General features: G+C 34.7%; 1 pseudogene; it reads right to left on the bottom strand.

Moving 5' to 3' along the window:
* Positions 1–9,153: 9,153 nt before the first annotated feature.
* LOC122098002 lies at positions 9,154–9,253 on the bottom strand (annotated as a pseudogene).
* Between the last annotated feature and the right edge of the window lie 463 nt (positions 9,254–9,716).

Raw genomic sequence — 9,716 nt, 5'->3', positions numbered from 1 at the left:
TTCAGCATTCTCTTTGTGGACTCCCTGAGTTCTTTCAGCTCTCTGTTTATGGATTCCATGATTGCCTTTTTGTATTCTCATCCTGCTCTCTCAATTTCTGAATTACTCTTTGATTAGATTCCTCACGTTCATGTGATTCCTGTTGGTCTCTTTGAGTATTTTTAGCCTGCTCACGCCATTCCTGACTTTCTCTTTGTCTGTCCTAGGCCAGTTCCCCCAAATCCTGTCTATCTTTTTGACTGGTCTCAGCCTGCTCATGCCATTTCTTTATTTCTCTTTGAGTGTTCTCTAGCTGCTCACGCAATTCTTTTATCAATCTTTGAGTAGCTTTCTCACGCTCATGATATTCCTGTATTGACCTTTGGTTTGTCTTCTCTCTCTCCCTATCACGTTCATACAGTGTCCTTTTTAGGTTTTCAATCTTTTCATTTACCATGTTTTCCAGTAGTGACTGTAGAGCTTTTTGGGAACTCTTCAGTGGATTATTCATTATCTGTTCTGTCCCCTGAGTATCATGAGTGGGTTTGGATACTAGAACTTGCCATTTGTCTTGTATTTTTCTGGCTTGCCCTCCACATTTGGGATGAAATTAACACCAGTTTTGTGCTAGAACACTATCTTAAGTTAAGCATCAAACAAAGTCTGTAGTTGCATCGTAAAAGTCTGAAGATACACTTTAGTTCAACAGATATATCTATTCAACATCAAACAACTATGTATTAATGGGCTACGAACCACAAAGAAGAATTTTGCAAATCAGAAATTATCAGGTTTAGGGAGAGATGTGGGTAAAAATAGGAATACAGGGATGTGGAAAGGCAGAGGGTGAATAAACTTAACTAAGTCTTAATCTCAAAGCGGGAAATAGGTTGAATAGAATGATAGTAGAGAAAGAGAGAAAAAAGAAAAGAAAGAGAAAAAATGAGACAAGGAAAAAAATAGAAGAAAAAATATTAAAAATTAAAAAGTGAAACACTTAAAAATTATGCAAAATGCAGACATAATATTCAGAGAAGAAATTGTATAGGATAAGATAAGGGTAGGGATAGAAAGTAGATGTGAAAAACTTAAAATTAGAAATGCTTAAAATATTATATAGATATAAAGAAGTAGTACTGGTTTTGAATTGAGTAATAAATTTCTGGATTAAGTGGGTACACAATGGGTGATAAGGTCTAATAATAAACTATGGGTATATCTGAGGATGAGCAGAATAGCAATTAAGTCACTTAAAGAAGAACAAAAGAAAAGAAATTGTGAAAAGAATGAGAAGGAAAGAAAAAAAATGATCAAAGGTTAGTAGAGCTAAACAAAAAAAATTATAGAGAAAAAAAAAACACAAGAAAAAAGCACACACACTTATACCCCGAAAATAAAAATTATAAAAGGAAGAAAAAAAAGTTAATAGAAAACAAGATTTTTTTAAATGTTAAAAATTAAAATTAAAAAAAAGTTTTAGGAAAAATTTTTTAATAAAAAACTAAAAAAAGAGTTCTTTGATTTTTTTGGGGGGGATGGGAAGATCCTGTATCTCCCTTGTGTCATTAACCAGTCTCTAGTTGGAGTCTTTGGTCTGTTTGTGATGTTTGATTTTCCTGTGGCTTGGTTGGTTTCTTAAGTTGGTTAGTTTGAGCAGGTAGAAAAATGCTCTGCTTTACCCAGGATTTTGTGATCCTCATCCCAGGCTTATTCAATGGGAGGGTGATCTGCTGTGAGTATCAAAAAAGTGGGAGATGGCTGTTTCCTCTAGTTTGGAGATACTGTGATGAGGCTAGGTTCTGGATAGAGTTGAGGCCTTTCAGCAAACAGTCGCTTTTCCCTGAGGGGCTAGCTTGTGAGACACTCACAGAGCAGAGCCTGGAGCCTTTCTCAGGGTTTAAGTTTACTGAATTTCAATTGATTGTCAAGTCTGCTGTAGGGAGGGGCAGCCTCTGGCTCTGTTTATCCAGTGAAGACATCTACTCCTGGGGCTGTCAGAACTTGCTCTCCCCAGGCTGGGTGACTTTTCACTGGGTGGGGCTGAGCCTAGCAGGACAGGTTAGGTTCCTGTGACTTGCTACATGACTCTTGTTTTCTTCCAAGGCCTGAGTTGGAGCTAGCTGCTCAGCCAGGCCTTTGTCAGTATCAAAGGTCTCTGGTAGTGAGGGGGGAAGGGTGGCCTTCCCTCCTCTGTTCCCTGAGAAGGAATGAGGATGTCAGGCTTCTACTCACACCAAGTCTTGGTTCCTGGGTTGTCCCTTGTCTGTGAACTGCAGGATGAAGATATCTGCTTCTAGTCAGCTTTTGCTGGGGTTGAGTAGAATCCGCTCACCTGGTGCGTCTGGAGCCTTTGTCCTGGACTCTCTGTGTTGCAAGTATGGCGTCTAAGGCTGGCCACAGCAACCACCGCCACTGTCAAGCGCTCAGATCTGTCTCCTTGCCTGGATTTTCCCTCTCTGGACTAACTGTCTTCCTGTGATGGCACACTTGGTGTGACTCTCTGGCTTAGGACTGTTCACTGGAACAATAAAACTGCTTTCTATGCAAGAGCTTGTTTAGCCTCCAGCTTCTCCTCTGCCATCTTCCCGGAACTTTTTCTAGAAGAATTTTTAGTGATACTCAAATATGTAAGAAATGAGGTAATTTGCCATTCTTTTGCACTTCATAAATGAGAAAGAATTTTCTAGGTGTTTTTAAATATATCATAATATAATGTAGAACTATTCTGTCACATCGTATGATAATCTGATGAAGATATTAGAATAAAAGACACATTGTACTAAGTTTTGGGATGTTAATGTATATAATTATTTTGATTGTGGAAAATTGTGGGGATTTCAACTTTGGGTATTTTTCTTGTTAGGCTGGCATAATATCAGTGGTTAATTTTAGGATAGTGATTACCTTTCTACAAGAACATGCACCTTATCTGTCCTTTTAAACTTCCAATCATCAATGGCATCAGAGTTGTACACCAACTTGTCTAGCTTCCGACCGTAGATGGTCTGGATCCTGCAGTCTTTCCAATCTTAGTTCTTAGATAGTGCAGGATGGTGGAAATGATCCAATGCACCCAGCTATAGATTGAGAAGAAAGTCCACTAAAATTTGGCCTGGGATCTGTTCTCAAGCCTCCTAAATAGTTAAGAGTAGAGATTGGAGGCCCTGGTGCCAAGCAGTAACATTATTTTTAAAGCAATTAGACATATATGAGTTACGCTTCTGATTACCGCAGGAAAAGAATAAAAGACCAGTGAAGCATACAGGACAGTCAGAATTTTAACTAGAAACTCAGAGGCTGAATCAGCTTAGCTAGCTACTCAGGAGGCTGAGATCTGAAGACCACTGTTCAAAGCCAGTCCAATCATGAAAATATATGTGATTATCTCTAAAAAATCAGAATGGAATAGTGGTAGACAACTATCCTTGGGCACAGAATCTTAGGGATAGTGCCCAGGCAGTATCACACTTCAGGAATGATGAATACAGGCATGAGCATCTGCATATGTGCATGTGCGTACCCACGTGTGCGAGAACCCACAAACACACCAATGAGTATTTCAATATGGCCTTCTTTATTTTTTTTACCTTCTTGTACTCTGTTTCCCTGAATTAGTTCACAAATTAACAAAATCAGCTAAGCAGCTATTTACATCAACTCATCATGTTTCTCTAAAGTCTATTCTCTTTTTGCAAGCCTCCTTTTATTTGACGCAAAAGTAAATTATTCAGGAGGGCAATTCATCTCCCTCAACTCTGTAGTACTAGATTATTGTTTAGGTTCATATCCTAAAGAGACACATTATAAAAATTACAGTAAAAAATTTAGAATTCATCAAATGATAAAATAACAGGTAGAAAGGATCAAATGCTGATCGTTTTTCCAAGTATGTTATCTATGGTACCTAATTTAATCCTCACAATAATCCCATAAAGTAGAACTACTTCCATTTCTAATTCTCAGATGAAGATATTGAAGTCTTCAGAGTTGGAATTACTAGTACAACATTGAACAAATGGTAAATCTTAGCCTGCGCCCCATTCCCACCGTATCAAATAACTTCATTCTAAATTATGACTAAAATACCAGCACGTAGTCTACTAATTCTAGGAAAATTTCACAGAATTATTGTCCACATTCTAATAATATTTCACTTTATCTTTGTTAGAAAATAGGAAAATAAGCCTGATGCAGGTGGGTCTACCTGTAACCCTAGCTACTCAGGAGGGTGAGATCTGAGGAACGCGGTTCAAAGACAGCCCAGGCAGGAAAGTCCGAGAGATTCTTACCTATAATAAACCACTAATAAACCAGAAGTTTCACTGTAGCTCAAGCGGTACAGTGATCACCTTGAGAGGAAGAGCACAGGGACAGTACCCAAGCCTAGAGTTCAAGCCCCACGACTAACCAAAACAAAAAACAAAAAGAAAGGAAATAGGTAACTGTAATATGAAAATTCCAAGTTCATAATCAATTTATACCTCCCTGGTGAAAGGAACTGCTAAACTATAACATTCCTGATTTCTAGCTCAAAATTGTAGAAATCATATTCTATTCCATGACAACACTGCACTACCTTGGGACCCAATCTCTCTTTAACACAGTCATACTAAAGGAATGACCTCCCCAATTCCTGATGGAAACAGACTGCAGGTCTTATGGACCAATCATTTCCACATTGTAGCTCACCTAAGATGTTTACTATTAGAGGTATTTTGATTGCTTTTCATACCCAACATTTTGAGAGAAATGTACTACTTTAAAATGCTATTAACAAGCAAGACTGATATAAAAATCACCTTTGACCTCAGATAAATATTTTTCCAAAATGCAGTCTCACCTATCATTAATGGTAGGAACGAGAGGTTAAAAATAATAGACACCAAGACCTATGCATGAATTAAAGATTCTCCAAGTTGTGAATACAATTGGTTTAAAAAGACATCAATACTACTGCATATTTTTCAAAATTTATTGTGATACTGAAGATTCAGTCATAAAATATTAACACTTGAAAATAACTCATTTTCTTGGGAGTAGGACACAAAACACAAGATTAATCCTAATCATTTTCAAATACATTTATTTTTTCCACAAATTCATTCTTATAAAGATTCTAAAACTAACTGAAGTACAGATATACAAAGAAAATAATTTAACTGCATCATCTACATTAAAAAAACTTGCTAGAAAACAAAGTTATACTAATAATTAGCTTACCAAATTTACTTATACTCTTTTATTCTATTTCATTTACTTTCATAAAAACTGGGTTTTCATAAAATGATGCATAAAAAACCCTATATACCCACTTACATCTTCAGATGTTAATAATATTTATTTCAGAAATGTATTTAGCACTATAGTCAAAGAAGTGAAATAATACTAAAATATTCAAAGGCTTTTCAGAAATTGCAAGACTCGCTCTGGGTTGATATTTATATTGGAAAAAATATTCAAAAATCCTTATTTGTTAAAGTTATGAGAGTTACTCACAAAAAAGGGCCATTAGTAAAGATCCCACTGCATGTACAAAACAACTTCAAATGCATTCACAATCTGGAGGTGACACAGGCTTTTTGTTTGTTTTTGAAAGGTATATCTAACAAGCATATCCACAATACTGATTTTCAGTCAATATGATGGGATATTCAAACTTAATAAATACAGGGTAGATTATCTTAGTGAGATTAGATATGATGTTACAAAGAAAGTTATTTTCAACAGAAATCCGGATAGAATTTATCCACCTTGTGTTTCACAGGAATAACCAGAGAGTAATACCTGTTTGGTCAAGTAGGTCAAACTCACTCCATGATTATATGTTAAAAGTATAACCAATTTAAGAGGTCAAATACATATTTTGTACTGACAGTCATCTTACAGCAATAACTTACTACCTAATTATATCTGCATCTTCTTACCTAACATATAATCAGAGCTGAAATTGGTCTCTTTAATCTAACTTAATGTTGTATATGCTTTGATTATAATGATGTTATTATTTGACAAATAAAATGTACAGAAGAGTGGCTCCATAGAAATGACATGACAGAACACTGATAAATAAAAACATTGCAACACAGTTAGCTCTTTTCAGCCTCACCATGTCCACATTGGCAAGCAACATTGCAACAGCACACTCACACATATACACATACACACATGTGTGCACATGTACACACATATATATGCATGCTAAATTCAGGGTTTAGTACAAAAAGTACAAATAAAATATTAGTGATTTGGACAAACGTTAATTTGCCTTATTACAAAAGAATACACAATCCAGTCATCATGGGTGTTACATTTTACTTGCCTCGCCACATGTGACCACTTAATTTATTTTAATTAATTAATTAATTCATTTGTTTTGTGCTAATACTAGCCTTGAATTCAGGGCCTGTTTCTGTCCCAGAATTTGTTGTTTTTTTGTTTTAGTTTTCTCAAGCCTAGAATTTTACTGCTTGTCGCACAGCTCCATTTCTAGCTTTTGCTGGTTACTTTCAAATCAGAATCTATTGGAATTTTTTTTGCTTGGTCTGGTTTCAAACCACAATCCTCAGATTTCATCTTTCTGATTAGCTAGGATAAACACATGAGCCACCAGTGTGGCTTCTAGATTTTCCTCTATAGCTATCTAATGCACATACTTAGATAGTAATTTAAAACTTAGAGTATAGAAGCAAGTTGTACAGTGATGATATTGTCCTGTCAGAAATTTAAGCTAGTAAATTTCTTCTTAAAACCATGAACAAAAATACCATGATATAATATAAGAAAACTCACTATTGAACATATGAGCTTTAAGAGTTTTCTAATAGATCCATTATTTGTTACCCAACATTAGAAAAAAACTGTATAACACAGTAGTAAAAAAAAGTCTTTTGTAGGAATACTTAATTACCTTATTTTTAAAGACACCTGTTTTCATCTAAAAAAGTAGGCCTGTCTATTGTCTTCATGTGATTTTGATGGTTGAAGGTGCTTAATGAGAAGTCAAAGTGTATTACTAATCCTTTGCTATCAATTAAATCACCTTTTCTTCTTGGAACATACAATGATTAAAGCAATAGTTCATAATCAGCAAGCAATATTTCAGATTCACACTACCAGTGCAAGTGGATCACCAGTAATTAATCCTTGATACCATTTTCCACAAAGTTTTGTTCCAGATACAATCAATCTGCCTTCTCTAGCTGCTTTCCTAGACTGGACCTATTCCTTCACTATACAAGAAAAGTGATATTCAACTGATTTCAGTCAGTTCTGTTACTAGAATTATCAGGGATTTAGATTCTTGTCTGTAATTTGGTCAAAGCTATGTCTCTTTATGTAAGCTATTAAAAATGTATTTACTAATTTCAAATAAATACATAAATTCTATTTCCATCTCTTTTAAAAAATAAAATTGTTTGATCTATAAATTGATCCGAGGCATGGATTTTGTGGCTAGCTAGGTCATTGCACATCTGTCTCTTTCTTCCTCTCTCCCTTTCATGGTTCTCATAGATAATATGACTGCTCCATAATTATCCTAATTTATTTTGCTTTTATATTTTTGGTTGCATCATTTCACTTTTTGCGCTGCCATTTCCCAAATCATTTACATAGAAGGCATTATTTCATATTTTCTCGTTCCTAGAATAAGCTGCACATGAAGACACCACTGGTCCTCATTTTCAGTCTGTACCTTTCTATATGGAGGAAAACCTTTCCTCTGCTCTCTATCAATTCTCTACTCTAGAGTTAGAATAATTTCGAATAGTAAAAATGGAAAAAGAGAAAAAAAATCATGGTGAAATAACAGATGTAGAATATTCACTGGATTTTTCTGAGCAGTTCAACCAACGTGAACTATTGGGGAATATATGTGCACCTGATTCCCACTGGTACTCAATGTCTCTGCTTAGGCAATTCTGATGAAGACAAAGCACAAGATGAAAAAGTGAGGAATGATATCATTCGCAGAAAAAATGGAGAAGTATTCAAGCAAATTATTCTATGGGCTGCTGAAAATAATCAGCTTACTACAGTACAGAGACTACTTTCCAAAAAGGCCACTCATGTGAATACTAGGAATGATGATGAATATACCTCTCTTCATCGGGAATCCTACAGTGGACACTTAGATATTATCCATGAGTTGGTGGCTCAAGGCAGATATTCATGCAATAACTGTGAATTGCTGGACATCCCTACACAGTGCTTATATGTGGAATAATACCAGACTGGATTCTTTCTTAGTTCATCATGATGCATATCGCAATGCCCAAACTAAAGTCCTCTTGACCCCCTTGCATCTTGCTGTTTGGAATAGAAATAGCAAAAATATGCTGGAACTCCTACTATTTAATATTATCAAATTATCAAACCAGGTCTGAAGAACTTTGAAGAAACTGCATTTGATATTGCCAAAAGGATAAATATGTATCACTACGTTTTTGGAGTTGTGGAAAGCTGTAAAAATTGTTCTCCTAAGTTATAATGGTTTGGTTAAGTTTCTTAAATTTCAAAAATGCCAATCCATCCTTGTGTCCGTACAAAATATTTTCACCATACAAACAGCAGCAATATCTTACTTTAAAAATTCATGGACTCCATGGTATTCTTCAAGTGAATTGCCTGACTTTGATGTCAAAATGTATTCAAGATTTGTTTGTATACATCTATAATGATTTCTGCAGAGTTTGTGGTTTTTAAATCAGAAATCATTTTAACTTATCTGTTGAAATGAGTAGTACAGAAACTGAAGATATTTCTGGTTTTTGTCTGAAAAAAGTATATTGTAATCTAATCTGTATTTTGTTTGTATAATATACATAATCTATTTCATTCTCTCCTAGATATAATAGTTTGAATTCTACATTGTTTTATAATATATAGGTTCATTTTTAAATGTGTTATTTCAGATAGCATTCCATATAGAAACAGTTTAACATTCCTTTTTTTCCTAGGTCCTTATAGTATGTTATTTCTTTGGAATAAAATGACAATGTTATCTAATTTCAAACGTTTTGTAAAGATTATGCTATGTAAAGGCCTTTCTAAGGTGAGGATTTAATACACTGATGTCAAACTAACTTTTAGTTCAATTAATTACATGTATTGTTACATTTTTATTTTTGTAACCATTTTTAATAACTGTTTTTCATTTCTTGCATCTGAAGAATGAAAAATATGGCATACTTCACAAATTTTCATATCATCCTTGTACAAGTGCCATGTTAATTTCTATATTGTTGTAATTTGGGTAAACGTGCTGCTGAAGCATGTCATATCCTGTAAATTTACATAGTTAATGATGCAGTCTTTATAAAGGCATATATCCTTGGTTGACTGTTTGTAACCAGGAAAACTTATTGTTCCCAAAATGCTATTGATCTTAATTCTCTAAAATTCTGTGTATATTGGAAAACTTACATTGTTTGGTCGATTGCTCACATTTGCAATTTTTTTTTGTCAATGACTATTTTAAGTCTTTTTCAATTAAATTTGATCATACTTTGAAGCCTTTATAGCTAGATCCAAAGGTGATGGCTTTTCAAGTACTTATTTATCAACTGAGTTAGCTTTGTGGAGCTAATGGATTCAAAATAAGCCTTGCTTAAGAGCTACTTCTAAACTTCTGCAGCTTAAAATTTCATAAATGAGGTCTTACTGGCACAAATGTCTACCTGACCCTTCACTCTTCTTCCATGTAGCAACAGACCAACCAGAATATCTTACCCTGACAG

The sequence above is a fragment of the Dipodomys spectabilis genome, unplaced genomic scaffold (assembly GCF_019054845.1).
Source record: "Dipodomys spectabilis isolate Male_0828 unplaced genomic scaffold, ASM1905484v1 ptg000449l, whole genome shotgun sequence".
In the NCBI taxonomy this organism is placed as follows: Eukaryota; Metazoa; Chordata; class Mammalia; order Rodentia; family Heteromyidae; genus Dipodomys; species Dipodomys spectabilis.
Note: the sequence above shows the minus strand (reverse complement) of the source record. Positions and strands in the feature narration are given on the sequence as shown.